Source organism: Chlamydotis macqueenii, chromosome 1 (genome assembly GCF_036417535.1).
Source record: "Chlamydotis macqueenii isolate bChlMac1 chromosome 1, bChlMac1.mat, whole genome shotgun sequence".
Taxonomy (NCBI): domain Eukaryota; kingdom Metazoa; phylum Chordata; class Aves; order Otidiformes; family Otididae; genus Chlamydotis; species Chlamydotis macqueenii.
This window is the reverse complement of record NC_141556.1, coordinates 180,844,681-180,862,522: the sequence shown is the minus strand read 5'-3', so window position 1 is coordinate 180,862,522 and position 17,842 is coordinate 180,844,681.

Genomic DNA, 17,842 nt, shown 5'->3' with positions numbered 1-17,842 from the left:
AGTCAGAGTGTGATGTAGCAGCAAGCATGTTTAAAACAGATAACAGGAAAGAGCTTGTCAGAAAAGGATGCTTGGGGGGTAAGGTGTTCCTTTCATTGTGTCTTTGCAAAAACCCCAGTGGGTATGGATCAGAATATCTTAAGACTAAATATGGAAAAAATAAATATAATTTTTAAAAGGAAATTGGAAAAAAAAATAGTTTAATCCTACTTCTATTTTATAGTACAAAATTTAACTGATTGTGACTTATTTTAGGTATGCTTCTTATGTTAAAATTAGAAAGAGCCCTAACACTACATTTCAAAACAGATCTGATGACTATCATAATAGAAAATGAGAACTTTTTAAAGTCAGTCTTTTTGAGGCTTTTACTTATAAAAGATTGTTCCAAATAATAATAATAAAAAATATTTGTATGAAACTATTCTCAGAAATGGAAATGAAAATGAGAAACCTGAATATTGATATTTTCTAAATTTCTTGACAATCTTTCAAATGACAACTGGCAAATTAGATTACTCTTAGTTGTAGACATCAAAGAACACAGTGTCTCAGAAAAACTCTGAAAAATAGCATTACATGCACTAGCTATTCTACACAGTACCAATAGAAGATCAAGGTATGAAATGATATCACTGCTCTATGAAAGATCTAAGCAACCATAAAATAGATTCAGAACACAGTTGCTGAAGTTCTCAATCAGAAGCACTTAATTAATTGTCTCAATCAGCCCTTGATAAGAGACCTTTCCCATTAGCACAGACTAACCCTGTCTCTGAGAAAAGAGACAAGTTCATTTACTATTTTCACCAGAGCATCTCAAAGCTGTGACCAGAACTAAACTTACCAGACACAAACGTTTCAGTGTTTTAAGTTTGACTGACAATTCCCTCAAGTTAGTCAGCAAGTAACTAGTGTTGGTCAAAAATAGGACATAGCTTGGTTCTGAAAAAGGATATCTGTGTAGTAAGATTTTTATTTTACTTAGATGTTCTGAAAGAATTGTTCAGAAATTATTACACTTAAAAATGTTATTACTGTGATGAAATATTACAGTATCAGTCCATTATCCTAAATTATATAGCTTCGAAGACAACTTTGTGCAAGTACAGTGATGATACAAGTCTACAACTACATGGATTTCAATAACAGCATGCCCTTCAAGTCAGCAAGTTAAATATTTATGTGATCTCTACACTGTGTTTTTTGCTTAAATTATTTAAATTTATAACATAAGTGAGAAAGAAAAAAAAAAACACCCGACAACCTGACATAATTAACAATTTAACAATGTCCATATTTGGCTTTCTTGGCTAAAGTATATACTTTACATGTAACAGTGAGTTTTGTTCAGGACGTATGGGAGGTTTCCATTCTATCCTTTGATCAGCCCTAGTCTTTGACCTTAATTCATAAAATATTGGGATGATTTGCAGTTTTTCTCTAACAGGTTATATTCAAAGTTTTTTGAAGTTAAGGTAATGATGTCAACTGAGTTTAGATCAGTTCCTAAATATAGCTAGTACTTGTTTAGTAGTACTCTTTTTTACTACCTCACTACATGTGTCCTTTCATACGGCACACAGGTGAAGGACACAAGAAAATTACTTGGTGTTAATTGCAAATGTTACAATTAATAGAAACACTTTAAACATTATTGACAGTTTGGAAAAGGTCTGTAATTCTCCCATTGTTCAAATAACTGTATGAAACAAGTATTTCTGGATTCAATAGCTAGATTTAGATTAGGAGATACTTTACAGTATCCACCTATTTACAGAAGCAGAGCTGCAACTTCACGCATTTCTAAAAACTAAATTTCGCTGACTAGAAAACTGTTTAAATGAACTTGCTATTGAACTGAACAGAGACTGGATTATTTCACATTTCACTGAGAGACATAAGTAAACTGCTTAGTGATTGGTTGACAAACCTATCCTGATGTCTCTATGAGGAGCTTAGCTATATTTATTTTTCCACTTCCTCTACCTTCCAAAAAAAAAGTGATCTCTATGAAATTTTCTTAAACAAGTCCGTTGCCTGAGACATTATGTTCTGTCAGATGTTTTTGCATTGCTTTTGCCTTTCCTACTGCTAGTGTTAGAATTATTTGATCCCTAAGTAATCACAGAAAAGTAGTACAAGAAGATGTTCCCCTTCTTCACAAATAATTGCAGTGGTAATTCACAGTAACATGTTTACCATTCCTATCAGACTGTTTTAGAGCATATAAAAGCCTTTCACAAAGTCTAGTAATAAATAACTCTCTTATGTATATAAGTAACAATATTTTTAAGTGTCAATAAATGCAGGTAGCCAGTTGGGAGACTACCCATTTTTTAAAAATGTAATTCAAGTTTCTCTGAGTTTTCTTGGATGCAACTGGTTGATTGAGAACACTGTATGAAATACTGCTTATTTCTAAATTTATTTAAGTGAACTTTAAGCATTTGAATTGTTTATGGAATAAGCAAGAAGGAAAAGTTAGACAGGGAGATATGTCTGAACTTCAGTCCCACTCTGGAGCTCAGCAGTGGCTAACATGCAGCCTTGTGTTCATAGTCTGAACATGAGCCCTCCTGAGTTGTGTCTGCCTTACATGTGAAGTAGGCAAGATATCTCCTGCTGAAAACGGCTTCCTATGGGCTACATTAAAAACTAGCAGGAGTCCCAGGAAGACAATTCAGTATGTCTGTCTCCATAAAGGAAATAATCTCTCTGAAGCTTCCTAAGAGCTCTGCAACTTGTCTAATCTTGCCAACCATGCTTCCTCTTCAGTCAGTGAGGAGATGATAAATTTCAGTCACCAAGTGGAAGATGGCAATTAAGAGTTCCTCTCTACTTGACAGAGAAAAACTGCATTCCCAAGCCAAAGGAGGGATCTGAAATAAGTGAGATGTCTCTGGAGGTTCTGATCACTTTCTTTCGACTGCAGAGAGATTCCAAAGTACTGAGGTGGGATACTAATATTTTTCCATGTTAACTTAGAGGACACGTATCCCATTCTATTAGAAGCGGCCCAGCAGCAGAATCTCCATCAATATTTCCTAGGTCAGAATCTTCTGCTTGCTTAAAATATGTTTTATGTACTTCATGTAAATTCACAAGGACTAACATGTGGGAGATTCAACAGAGGCCTACATGAACCTAGTTGATACAGCAGTAAAATAAGGTCAGGAAACAGACAAACACAGGTGCAAGAAAAGAAACTGTACTCAGAGGCAAGAAACAAAAACTGTAATCGAGTAAGAATGAGGAAGTGGAAACGATAAGGAGAAACTTGATGAGAACATCAATAACCAATCAGAAGTAAGGACGATCAGGGCCAACAGCCAATCGTAAACATACATGCTCAGTGCGTGAACAAGGAAAAAATATATAATGAGAAGAAAAAGAACAATAAAGGTCTCCATTCCCCAACAGCTTTGGAGTCTGTGTCTCATTCCCTTCACTATCACATGGTAGCCAAGCTCTGACTCAGCTATCTTCATTGCAAGAAGGTATTGTTTCACTGAGGCTAATGTACTTGGGTTCTTAGCTCAAGGTCCATGAGCCCTTGGAGTGTAATGGAATATTATTGCAGACCTCATGACTCAAGTCAAATGTGAGATAACAGTAAATGCTCCCGATAAGAAAAGGTCTGATGAACAAGCTTTCTCCCTTGTACTACTTAAGTCAGCTGTGTTTCTTTCCTGTGTGTCAATTCTAAGCACTTAAAAGAGTGACTTAGAACTCTCAAAAACTGAGACAAAAAAAAACCAAAAGTAAGCAAATATTCAAGAGTCTCGGGGTTTTTTTGGGGGGGGTTCTGTTTTTTTTTCTTTTGAGTTTTGAGGTACTGGGGTGCAAAACATGACTTTGTCACAAAGATAATTGTCTCCAAAAGACAATGCATTGACAACAAGGAGAAAAAAAAAGTCACAAATATTTGTCACACTTGCATGCCCACTGCATCCACCTGCCAGATTGTAAACCTGCATCTTTTTTTTTTTTTTTCCCCTGCATTTCAGGAAATTAATAACCTACCAAAAGCCATCCTTTTACTAATGTTGGGGGAATTTTTCCTTTTCCTGGTTGGAGACTGAATAATGCTTCCACTTTTTCACATTTCTATATTTTTTTTACTATTCCCCAGAACAGCTTTTAGAACCATTAGAAAATGATCTACTCAGTGTCTGATTTACTCTTAGTTTTCACTTCTCTCTCCATTAATCCTGGAAACAAAATTTTACTACCAGTTTGGTCAGCTCACCAAACTGCTAAGATAAACTCTGGAGGTTCTGCATTCTCTTCTTCTATGGCTACCACGCACAAAAAATTTATTTTCACTTGCAACTACCACAATGTCATATCTCACTCACCTAGACAGATTAGACAAGAGAGAAGACTACCAAGTACTCTATCATTCTAAACACGTAAATTCTGGGAAGGCTTTCTGTTAAATATTGCTGGTCATTTGTTTTAAGATACTCATTGTCTGTGTGCGTGTCTAGCAGCCTGATATTTAAGTGAAAAATAGTATTATATATAAATAATTTGTATTTTTGTCTAGATTTTCTTATTTAATTAAAATATAGTAAAATACGGTAAGTATGAATGTATATTATAGTAATAAAACTTTTTATTTCAATCTCTGAATAAGCTCCAATGGAGCTGTCATGGTCGATTATGCTCCAAAGTAGCCGTGAGGATCTATTATGTCAATTACCATACACATCTGTGACAGATTGTTCTTTTTTAGCTTTTTTTTTTAATATTAACATTCAAAATAAAAACAAGAAAGGGCTGGATCGCTCAGGGTATTGAAATGCAGCAGAGAGCCTTTCTGTTGGAGGTTACCCACTGAAATCTAACTCGGGTCAGTGGTAACTGAAAATTGCTGTTCAGTGATGCACATAAAAGGGGGTTAGTGTCTTCAAAAAACAAGTCTGAGGCATTGAAGTTAATGGAAGTGCTGAAAATTACTTAAATGCTTACAGAATTAGGTCCTTACTTCAGGTTCCAGCAGTTCATATTGCAGCTGGACACTACCAATTTTGACAATAATTTTCTGTCTTCACCAGACAAATACAAATATAGTCACTGTTTCAGTGGTCTTCTCAAGTACCCTGGTGGAATTTCACAAAGGTTTTACTGTTGTTTTTTGTTTTCTGGTTTTTTTTTTTTAGTTGTTACACTACTTCATATCAGGTTTTCTTACCTTTAAAAAAGGCAGAATGAGAGAAGGTATATTGGAAGTGATAGACGGGAAGTATGGGACCTCTTCTGTATGAGAAGGGGTTAAAAATTACTTTTCATCATTAGAAAGCACAACCACAATGGGTATGGTAGAGGTCTATAAATCATAAAGTGAACGATAACATTATTTTTCCTGTAATTAGTAGTTTAAACGGTGGAACTCAAAAGACAAACAGGTTGAAAGTACAAAGGTTCCACAAGGAAACAGACAAATTTGAAGTCACTGATCAAGAGATTAAACCCACAGTAATCCAAATGCAACTACAGTCTAAGTACATGCCAAAGAGCTGAATGTCAGAAACTGGAGAAGTATTGTCCAGATATCCACTACTTGTCTTTTGAAAAAAATAGGATCACAGAATAGAATAACCTTCAGTTTTGCAACTCATATGTTCTCATAATAGTGTTGGCATAAGTGAAGGCAGATTCTCATCTCTAATCTTCCTTTCATGCCAATAGTTACCCTCACTTGCATGTTACTATGGAATTATATGGAAAAGTAAGGGAAGGAAATGTGAGGAAAGGGAAAACAAGGCAAGAACACATGTCAATCTTCATAGCTGAAAATCTTGCATCTTTTAAAACTGTCTCTAGAACAAGAAAAAAAAAAAAGGAAAAAAAACCCAATAGTTATTATTAATCCCATCCAAAGGTAAAAATCTATAACTGATAAAAGGAATCATGACCTGGAAGTATTTTTTTCATTGATTATAATATTGAAAAGATTTAACTAGCAAAGCAAGTTCCATTAAGAGCTTTAAGGTGCCCAGGACAGTTTCATGAAGGTTAACACATATCATACAACACACACAGAATACTCATGCCCTTTGACATGAATGATGGAGGTTAGGTAGGATACAACAGAGCATCTCAAATAAACCAACGTATAAACACCTGAATTGACCCTACAACATCCAAACAGATAGATTAGAGTTGATATCAGTCCTCTAAATGTAGACATATAGTGATATTTTTTTTTTGTATTGTATTGTATCAGACCTGATGTTCAGCTTCAATACCAGAAGTTCTTCAATACCTTAAGTTCTATGCCCTACCTAGGTGGCCTGTGCATGTCTTCACTATCCTAGAAAACCTCAAGTGACACTAAATTCCCATGTTTAGGCAACTGAATCCTGCCCCAGATGTCAACATTTGTATTGGAAATGTCTAAAGCTAGATTAAGTGAATCCAAGCACTAATGATTAAAGACAGGTGAAATAACCCCATGTTTGAGTCACTAATCATGTATCTCCTATGTCAATCTCCAAGGCCTTACAAAGGTAATGCATGTAGCACTTCTGTCTAGTAGGACAAAATATTTTCGATGAAATCCTATCCCATTAACATCAAGAAAAAACCTCCCTTAAATTTCAGTATGTTGTTCTTTCTCTAGCTATCAGATCAGGTACAAGAGAACAAGCAAAACACCTCAGATACAGCTTTTCCTCTCCACACACCTTGAATCAGGAAAACAACCAAATATTGTTTGATAACATAAGACAAGCACTCAAGTTGAATTTTTGCTTGTACGGCGCTGAATTAGCAATAGCAATACTATGAAAATTTTGTGAGAAGTTCATGGAAATTATGTTTCAGGAATATCCTGAGATCAGTCAAGTAATAAGGGCATGGCAATTTAAACATTCTATAAGAGGATACATTCGTCCACTTCATTGTTTTAGTAAAATCCTCTTTTTCAACAACCAGCCTTGCAGAAGTAGGGTAGATGATGGTGAAATCTTTGTTCGGTCTTTTACACAGGTTATCATAAAGATTGCAGCTATAGTCGCTACTTGGCTTAAGAGAAAAGGGTTCTTGTCTTTCCTGCATGCATCACTGTGAGCACAGCATAGTATTGCCCTTTGTGTTTCATTTAATGTTGAAAATTTCCTTTCTTCTGCTTGCATATAGTGCAATGCGACAATTATATGACACATTAAAAAAAAAATTATGGCAATGCTTGCACTGTATCCAAATGTGAAGAGATCTGCAGTCATTTCAAATGGGAAACCTGCTATTAGCTTACACAATGGATTCCCCAGCTGAAAAGGAGACATAAATTGGAGTGAATCAAGCATTCACTGCCAGCAGATCTGCTGCTTGTGTTCACTGATGAGATGCAAATGTACTTAGCCAGAGTACAGCATCAGAAGAGGACCATGAAATTATAATATAGTGACTGTAATGAGAATGGGTTAATTTGTAGCATTTCTTATTCTAATTATGGTATTTGACACATGGGAACAAAACAATTTTCAGCCATTTTCTTTTCTTGTTACTATCCCTTATTACAAGAATGAGAAACAAGAGCAATCTGCATGCTTTTCTATTCTGTGAAATACAGTAGCAGGCTGCACTGTTTTGACCCTTTCAATATTCTGCATAGGTAATTTGAGAGAAGACAGTCCAGTTATGGTCTCAGCAAAGAGCATTTAATGAATCTAGGAAAAGTATAATTTGCATGGAAATCGCCTGAATTAGTTTTTTAAGTGCACAAGAATGTAATGGGAAAAAAAAAACAACCAACCCAACAAACCAACAACAAACCAACAAAAACCCTAGAAAACAGAAACAGCACAGTATTTCTCCACAATATTTCTCCATCTCTAGCACAATGATTTTAATAAGAATTAAAATGTATATGAACTTAACCTATTCTTAGAGTGATGGGATGCTAGTTTCATCTTGCAGTGTGTAAATTATCTATGCAGACATATTCTGTTTATAAGAGAGATGTCCAGCTGGTGAAAAATATCCTGTTCCACACAATTCAGATATTAATCCATTATTTTGACAGAAAACAAGTATACAGAGGTTAAGTTACTTGCCACTCAGACTCAATGGATGCATTTTTTCAGGCCTAGGGGTTCTCTCTTTTCTAACAATGACTACAAAATTGTAACCATAAAGAACATGGAAACATGGAATTCAAATTTCAATGAACAAACCCAAGTTCTGACAATACACATATGGACAAAGTACCTTTTTTAACAAAACACTGATACATGCATACAGTAGTATTGGCAATTTTGTTAAAAAATCCTCCTGTGGTTTACCTGTACCTACTTGATAACTGCTATTTGACAATTACTGCATTTATGTGCAGACATGTGCATTTTGGACAAGTACAAATTAGCTCTGCTTTTGGGAGTTGCTTCTGTTATTCAGTATCCTGGCTAATCTTAAAAATATAAATATAAGACAGATTTGTTTTTCCTTAAAACTCACAATTTTGAAAGTCTGATATGGGTGAGGATAACAGAGGAAAGTAAAAAAAAAAAAAAAACAAAACCAAAAAACCACAACACAGCCCACAGGTTTTCCTACCAAACCATCTTCAAGAGGATGAGGCGGATACATGCATTTTGAAGAACCCATCAGATATGAGAGGGAGAAGTGCAATCAGGTTTTTAAAGGAGATTTGTAAGATTTATTAAAACTTCATTTCAGCATTTAAATCAAATGCTAAGATTCAGGCTATTTTTTTGGTACCTACTTGGCATGTTGAAACAGCTGAAATGAAGGAATATGTTCACAAGGTGATTCAAAAGCTGTCAATAGAGGGACTCTTACCAGGGAATTAGAATTCACGTGCTTCCTTCTTTGAATTATGACTGAGCTTAGATAAAACATCAGGCATCTAACTGCTTAGCTAAAGATTGATCTAAAGATGTCTGACTGCTTCTGTTTAGGCAGAACAGAACTCTGTGATCCAGAATGGCAGTAGAAATCAATTTTAGGTTTCTCCAGCAATAATCCAGAGCCCAGCAACCAGACAACTTAATATTTGTCTTAGAGAAGGATCCCAAATTGCCAGAAGTCTGAAGTTGGAATTTAGAGATTCTGAATCTCCTTTCAAAATGTTCATGTCCTATTCATTTTTCCCAAGTAATTACAGAACCCTGAGTTTCTTGAATTAAAATGCTAATACAATTTGGAAATGAAATAAATTTAATTTACTTAGTAGAAAAATTCATAAACCTAGTAGAAAATTCATAGACCTAGTAGAATTCATAGACCTAGTAGAAAGGGAGATGGAAGATAGCATTAAAACTGTGTTATAGATATACCAAGAAAAGGACACAGAGGTACCTTGACTTCAGGGTATCAAAAGAAAGTGCATTCAGATTGACAGAACAGTTTATATCCATACTGATAACAGAGAACATTTCCCTTTTAGTGGTCAGTAAAGGAAGTAGCCCTGAAATAGCTAAGATTAAAGGTTGCAAGAAAAGAGTTATCTGTTGAGAAAAATCATTATATAACATAAACACATGCACTATATGCACATTCATATGCACATGTGCATATGCACATATGCACCATTATATGAATGCCATTATCCTTAGATCCATTTCATTACTTATCACTGGATATTTCTTACATATCACACTAAAATGAAAATAAGATATTTGGCCTTACTAAATTTCCCTAAATATATTCACAGAATCACAGAATCACAGAATTATTATCAAGATTGGAAAAGACCTAAAAGATCATCCAGTCCAACCATCACCAATACTCAGCTAAATTATATCCCTCAACACAACATCCAAACGTTTCTTGAACACCCCTACGGTCGGTGACTCCACCACCTCCCTGGGCAGTGCATTCCAGTGCCTGACTGCCCTTTCCAAGAAGTAATATTTCCTAATATCCAGCCTGAATCTCCCCTGGCGCAGCTTGAAACCATTGCCTCTAGTTCTATCACTGTCTACACGAGAGAAAAGGCCGACCCCTAGCTCACTACAACCTCCCTTCAGGAAGTTATAGAGAGCTATTAGGTCTCCCCTGAGCCTCCTCTTCTCCAGACTGAACAATCCCAGCTCCCTCAGCCGCTCCTCATAAGGCCTGTGCTCCAGACCCCTCACCAGCTTCGTAGCCCTCCTCTGAACGCGTTCCAGGGCCTCAATGTCTTTCTTGCAGTGAGGGGCCCAAAACTGAACACAGTACTCGAGGTGCGGCCTCACCAGTGCCGAGTACAGGGGGACAATTACCTCCCTGTTCCTGCTAGTAACACTGTTTTTGATGCAAGCCAGGATGCCGTTGGCCTTCTTGGCCACCCGGGCGCACTGTCGGCTCATGCTCAGCCGAGCATCAATCAGTACCCCCAGGTCCGTTTCCTCCACACAGTCCTCCAGCCACTCTGCCCCAAGCCTATAGTGCTGCCTGGGGTTGTTGTGGCCGAAGTGCAGGACTCGGCATTTGGTCTTGTTGAACCTCATCCCATTGGCTTCAGCCCAGCTCTCCAGCCTGTCCAGATCCCTCTGTAGGGCCTCGCTACCCCCAGGCAGATCCACACTCCCAGCCAATTTGGTGTCATCTGCGAACTTACTGAGGGTGCACTCAATGCCCTCATCCAGATCATCAATAAAGATATTGAAGAGGACAGGCCCCAGCACCAACCCCTGGGGAACACCACTTGTGACCGGTAGCCAGCTGGATTTAACTCCATTCACCACCACTCTCTGAGCCCGGCCCTCCAGCCAGCTCCTTACCCAGCCAAGAGTGTACCCATCCAAGCCATGGGCTGCCAGCTTCTGCAGGAGAATACCATGGGAGACAGTGTCAAAGGCTTTGCTGAAGTCTAGGTAGACCACATCAACAGCCTTTCCCTCATCCAGCAGATGGGTCACTTGATCATAAAAGGAGATCAGGTTGGTCAAACAGGACCTGCCCTTCATGAACCCATGCTGGCTAGGCCTGATCGCCCGGCCATCCCGCACATGCCGCATGATCTCCCTCAAGACTATCTGTTCCATAACCTTCCCTGTAACCGAGGGCAGGCTAACAGGCCTGTAGTTCCCCGGATCCTCCTTACAACCTTTCTTGTAAATGGGAGTCACGTTGGCAATCCTCCAGTCTTCCGGGACCTCACCAGTCAACAAGGAGCGCTGATAGATGATGGAAAGTGGCTCGGCTATCACCTCCGCCAGTTCCCTCAGCACTCTTGGGTGGATCTCATCTGGCCCCATGGACTTGTGGCAGTCCAGTTGGAGTAGTAAGTCTCTGACCGTTTCTTCCAGAATCACAGGGGGGTTAGCGTGCTCCCCAGCCGAGACTACCAGGTCAGAGAGAGGAGTACCCTGAGGATAACTGGTCTGACCTTTAAAGACAGACGTAAAGAAGGCATTCAGAACCTCCGCCTTTTCCTTATCCTCAGTGGTCACATTCCCAGCCTCATCCAGCAAAGAGTGGATATTCTCCTTTGTCCTCCTCTTACTGTTAATGTATTTATAAAAGAGTTTCTTATTCCTTTTCACCCCAGTGGCCAGGTTAAATTCAAGCTGGGCTTTTGCCTTTCTGATTTCACCTCTACACATCCTAATGACTTCCTTGTATTCATTCTCAGTTGCCCATCCCTCCTTCCACAGGCAGTAGATTCTCTTTTTCTCCCGGAGCCTCAAGAATAGCTCCCTATTCATCCACGCCGGTCTTCTTCCCCGCCGGCTCATTTTGCGGCTCAGGGGGACCGCCTGCTCCTGCGCCCTTAAGACTCCCTTCTTGAAGAGCAACCAGCTCTCTTGGACCCCTTTGTTCGCTAAGACTGAATGCCAGGGGACTCCCCTGTCTCTTGAACAATTCAAAGTCCGCCCTCCGGAAGTCCAAGGTAGCAGTTTTACTATTCCCCCTCCAAGCTCCACCATGAATTGAGAAATTTATTATTTCATGGTCACTCTGTCCAAGGCAGCCCCCAACCTCCACATCTCCCACCAGACCTTCCCTGTTTGCGAACAGCAGGTCTAGCGGGGCTCCACCTATTTGAGGTGCTTACCTGGTCTCTAACCCTCACTTGCCAAGGGAATAGGCTTCCTGTAGGTCTTGTGTTTTGGATGTTAACCTAGATGTCTTTAACATGTTAGAGTACCTTCAATCACAATAAACACTTGGTTTTTGGCAACTAGCATGCCAGGTTCTGCGATCAGGATTCGTTGAATATCTCTGCAGCTGTAACTACAGCAGTCACTTCGACAGGCTTCAGGTACCAAAATGTAAGACAGATAAGGCATCATGCCCAAACTCTAGCTGCTGATCTCCAAAAGGCTGCAGATATTCCATAAGTTTTGTCTCCAACCTGCCAGCTCCATTTAGGTATATTGGCATCTGAGATGGCAGTATATACCCATGTTTATGTAGCTGAATCTTGCCCTAAGTCTCTAGTAATTATAATAGGAGCACAGACATATAGTTCACATGTAGATAATGAGGGAAAAATTTCACTCATTACCTCTACTATTTCTTTATTAATAGTAAAAGTTTGAAGGCAGCAAGATGATGAGGCTAAGATATTTTTTTTTCACATTTCCTTATGTTGTCTTTCTTTTAACCCACATACATTTAATTGTATTTAAATTAATGTTGAAGTGAACTTAATGCTATTTCTGGTGGCAGTATCTCAAATCAGGATCTATTTCCATTTATTTCTCTTCCCCCCCACTCCACCATTTCTGTTTTGTAACCCACTTTATTCACAAACTGTAGTAAAATATGTGAGGAGTACAAAGAAATGGAGCATTATTTATTATTTATTTGTAAAAGTTTAGAATAATATAATTTTATGTCTGTAGTAATAAGTGGATATGTCACAATACATGTAAAATGACGTATCATCCATGTTTGTCAAGACTATTTCAAGTCAAAAGGGAGTAAGACTTTTATATAGTATACATAAACAAAAGTAAAAAATAAAGCTATTGAAATACTAACTGTTAGAATAGTTTCTGATACGTGTCGTGTCCCCCCCACCCCCCAGTATTATTAAAATAGAGTTCAGGTTTTGTGATTTTTGTTTTAGCAATCAGCTTCATTGTAAAAAAAACCCAAAATATTTACCTTTCAGTGAAGGTTGCTACACCAATTTCTTGAGACTGCACCCATCCTATGTCTCCTTTTCTCTGCTTCCATGAACAGCAAAGATGGAAACAAAACTCTAAAATCATTCAATCTTCAGACCATCTGGTCAGTTCAGCTTCCTATTGTGTCCTCTTTATCTCTGATAATTTTATAGTGGCTTAATATTTAATTTATGTTCCTTTCTTCTGCAGTTTTCCCCTCTGTTCTCTCTTCTTAACATTCACACAGATACTCATGTTGTTGCTACCTGCACATCCTCACTTTGATCCTTGGCAAGATATCCTGTATTCTTTGTTTGAAAGTAAGTATGAAATTGTAGGTGTATTTTCCTTATAGAGCATTTTCTTTAAAAAAGAAATTAAAAAAAAAGACTAGAAGATCTTTTGCAATAGAAAGCCAATTTTTATTAGAATATAACTCAAAATACTTACCTTTGAAATACAGAATGACAGAAGATAAATAAATGTTTATGACAAGTCCTCTCCGTTTCCATGCATTCTTAGAAGATGTGTCCCTGCTCCTTGCAGGGGAGGTTGGACTAGATGACCTTTAAAGGTCCCTTCCAACCCAAACTATTCTATGATTCTTTGTTTCCTTGTTTTCACACTTGGTTTCAGTTAACCTTATGAATACAGGAGTTGCAGCAAACTCAGTGCAAGCCTTTCTAGCCCTAGGAAGACTTTCTGTGACAGTGGAGACTTGCCTATCAGCTTCCAGCCCCTGTCAATGTTGTCTGAGTCTCATTGCTGTGCTATAGCCTTGTTTCTCATCCTTTCTTTACACGACCCTCCTCATATCCTTGAAACTTATCTCTTCCCAGCACACTCAACAGCTCTAAAAGGAAGGAGTAATTTCGTTGTTAGAGGTTTTCATGTGACCTAGTTATTCTTTTTTTTCAAAACAAATTAAACACATACTCCTCATCATGATGTGACCACATACCTCTTGCCCTATCCTGATAAATAAAAGGAAGCCAGGCACTACATTCCAACAGTAAGGCCACTGCCACCATCTGTTTGAGGCTAAACTCTTCTAAAGCATTATTGTTCTGGACTGACCTAACGAGAAGGGTCCAGAAAGGAGACAGGAGCTGGGTAGTAATTTTGTGGACTGGAGGTGCAGGAGTCCCACACTCAGGCTTGCTGCCTGAAGCTCTTATATTTAACACTTGAAATGAACTCTGTCTCATTAATATAGGACATTGGAGAGGGTCCAGAGGAGGGCCACAAAGATGATCAGAGGGCTGGAGCACCTGTCCTGTGAGGACAGGCTGAGAGAGTTGGGGCTGTTCAGCCTGGAGAAGAGGAAGCTCTGGGGAGACCTTTTAGCAGTTTTCCAGTACTTCAAGGGGGCCTACAAGAAAGATGGGGAGAGGCTGTTCAGTAGAGCCTGTTGTGAAAGGACTAGGGATAATGGTTTTAAAATAGAGGGAGGTAGATTTAGGTGAGATATTAGGAAAAAAATTTTTACACTGAGGGTTGTAGAGCACTGGAACAGGTTGCCCAGAGAGGTGGTGGATGCCCCATCCCTGGAAACGTTCAGGGCCAGGTTGGATGAGGCTCTGAGCAACCTGATCTATTTGGAGATGTCCCTTCTCCTTGCAGGTGGGAGGGTGGGTGGACGAGATGACCTTTGAAGGTCCCTTCCAACTCTAACCATTCTATGATTCTATGATTCTATGACATACAACTCATTAGTCAGGAAGTAACAAGGCAGCAGAGAAGCAGTAAAAGGATGAGAGGAGGCTAATCTTCTTAGAGATTAATCTTCCTCGGAGAATAATTCCAAGTGAGAGTTTCAGTTAAGTGATCTTATGACAAGGGAGTCTACCACTATCCATTTAACACAAGGGAAACTGAGGGAGGGAACAGAAGAACAACGACAAAGCTCAACTAAAGCAATGTAGATCTCCTCCACAATGGTCTGTGGATTCAAAGAACTGAAACTCCCCACATTTAATCCAAATTCTATCCCAGTTTTCTATTCTTTGGGAGAAAAGAAGAATATGTTGGTTATACATTTTAGGTTACTGGACTAAAGAATCATCACTGTAAACACAAAGAAGCACAGAGAAACGGTGGCTAGCAGAGAAACAACAATAAGTTGATCAGAGAAACAAGCCCAGGTCCCAACTCCTACCAGGGCTGCCATGGAACAGTATCAGCCCCATGGGTGTCAGGTGAGACACATCAGGATGGGTCATGGGAGATCCTCTTTGCTTCACCTCACAGGCTGATGGAGTGTCACTGTCTAGGGGTATGGAACTTATTATAGGATGCCAGGGAAGACCACCTTGGGATTATATAAGTCTTATTATGGAATGTTTAAAGGAAGAAGAAGAAGTGTGGAAAGAGAGGGATTGTCATATTGTCTGACCATGCTCTATTAATGATCAGTACAGTCCATCCTGTCTTCTACCCAACTGCATTTCTATTTTCCTGGATGAGGAGCTCCTTATTCTGTGTGCATGTGTGTGTATAGATGTCTAAGTGCCAGCAACTGATGTGGGACCACAGGCCATAGGGGCCCATGTGTCTAAGTGCCAGCACTTGGAGTGTGTGCATATTGTGTGGCTACTTCAATACGATTGCTTGCACATTCCAAGGTAGACTAGCCCCTGTGTAGTATGAGAGGCTTGGGAGCCAGGGATTAAAGTAGACAGAAGCCTAGGTTGTATACTGGAGAGACCAGAAAGCCTGGAATTTGGCAACTGGAGAGACCAGAGAGGTTCAAATCAGTTACTGGAGAGACCACAAGGTCTCAAGGTTGACTTAGTGACCTGTTTACATTTACATGGCTGTATTGGAGACAAGAGGATCCCAGGGATCAACTACTGGATAGATTGAGTGTTTGAGGCCATTTACTGGAGGGATTAACAGTGTGTGTGCGCTCATGCATGTGTGTGTACGCATACACATGTGTGTGAGGGGCTCTGAGCTACAAGGAGCTGGAGGGGCACTGCAGGCTTTACAGGTGCCAGCAGCTGGGGAAAGCATTAGGGCCAGTTCCTGCCCTCGGTGCATCAGTTCATGCTACAGGAAAGATCCACTTTGTACGCCTGCACACTATTTCCCACCAACAGATTCTTATTCTGAACTGCTAGAGAGGGGGACAAGATCAGGCAATTGTTTGTGCTGTGTTTGCATGTTTCTATCTGTATCGTTCTGTGTGGTTTGCTGCGTGAATTGCCATGCTCGTGTGTGTGCCTTTGGGGAATGCATGCTGAGCATCGCTACTGGCTGGGCCTGGGAACACAGAGCTGTAGCAGCCTCCCCTCCATAATGCTACCAGATTCAACAAAACTTTAACAATATTCACCAGCACTTTCCCTCTTTAAAAGTTTGACTTTGCAAACTCATCATTTTTTAAAGTTACTTTTTTTTTATTTTTATGCATTGTTTGAATGGATATTTTATATTAACCCATTCACGAAGCATTTCTGGCTTTTATTTTACCTTAGTTCTTGTTTCCTACATATCTACAGTAAAAGCTATCTAGTTTCAACTGAAGGACAGAAAATCAGGCTGAAACCACATGGCTAATGAGACAAAGTTAAAAAAGCTTTGGTAGTTGTCGCACCGGCATTCACATTTCTGTAGAGAAGCTGCTATATCTCAATTTAAATTTTTATATATGTATAAATGTATATTTATCTATATGTAGGTATATTGGGATAATGATACCTGAAGTAAAGCAAATGTAGCATTTATCATCCACTGGAAGAATTGCATATCTATGTGTAAAAAGGACCCTTCAGGATGATGGTTACAAAATGTACTCCTGGAGCATTATTCATCAAGAAGTTATTTTTTATACACTCAGTACATAAAATCTGCAAGGCTTAGATAAAATTGTCAGAATAATTAGTTTCTTTTTGCCTCATCAGTGAATGAAATTTAGTGATTCCAAAGCAATATTTCTGGAGAAGCCACCAAAGGGGCTGAAGTTGATTCATAGTAGCTAATAACATAGCACACACCCCACCCAAGCAAGCAACAGCTAATAATAAAAATAACTTTAATGGGTAATTTCTATGCTTTAGAATGCAGTTTCCTTGAGTTGAATACTAGAAAGAGAGAGAAGATATGCTTTTTAACTTGAGAGAGAATTAAAGCCTTGCTCCTGGTTGGGCAGTACTGTCTCTGATTAGTAGGTGGAAAGGAGGATTTAGATATGATAGAGAGAATTTATGGCATTCGTCTTGACTTCTGCTGCTACTTTGGCAAATCTCCTTGTTTACAAACTGCTTCAGTTGTAAGAGTTTTTAAGTATTAGTTATTCAGGGAATAATTGTAAAAAGAGCCATGGGACCTAACAGCAATATTTTTATGACTAACTATCAACAAGGGAAAAGAGAGCGGCTCATCAAACTGACAAATATGCATCCACTCTGAATCAAATGTTGAAAAAAAGATTTGTAGTCTGCTTGCAACAGAAATAATAAATGAAATACAGCAAAATTAATCTGTTTACAAATATGGACAATCTCACAGGTAGAAATGTTTCTATATATATAGAAGCTTCTTTATATGTCAATAATTACTTATATGCAGTACTTACAACAAGAGGTAGCAGTAGTGTTGTAAATCCCTCTCTTTGAACAGAGGAAGCACAGTCAGGATTAATCCAGCTCTATTGCCATTACAATGTGTGCAAAATACATGCCCTTTCGTTCAAATGTAGCCACAGCTGAGCCTCATACATGCATTGAATGTGATTTCCAAGAGCAGAACTCAGTGCTATCTTCAAA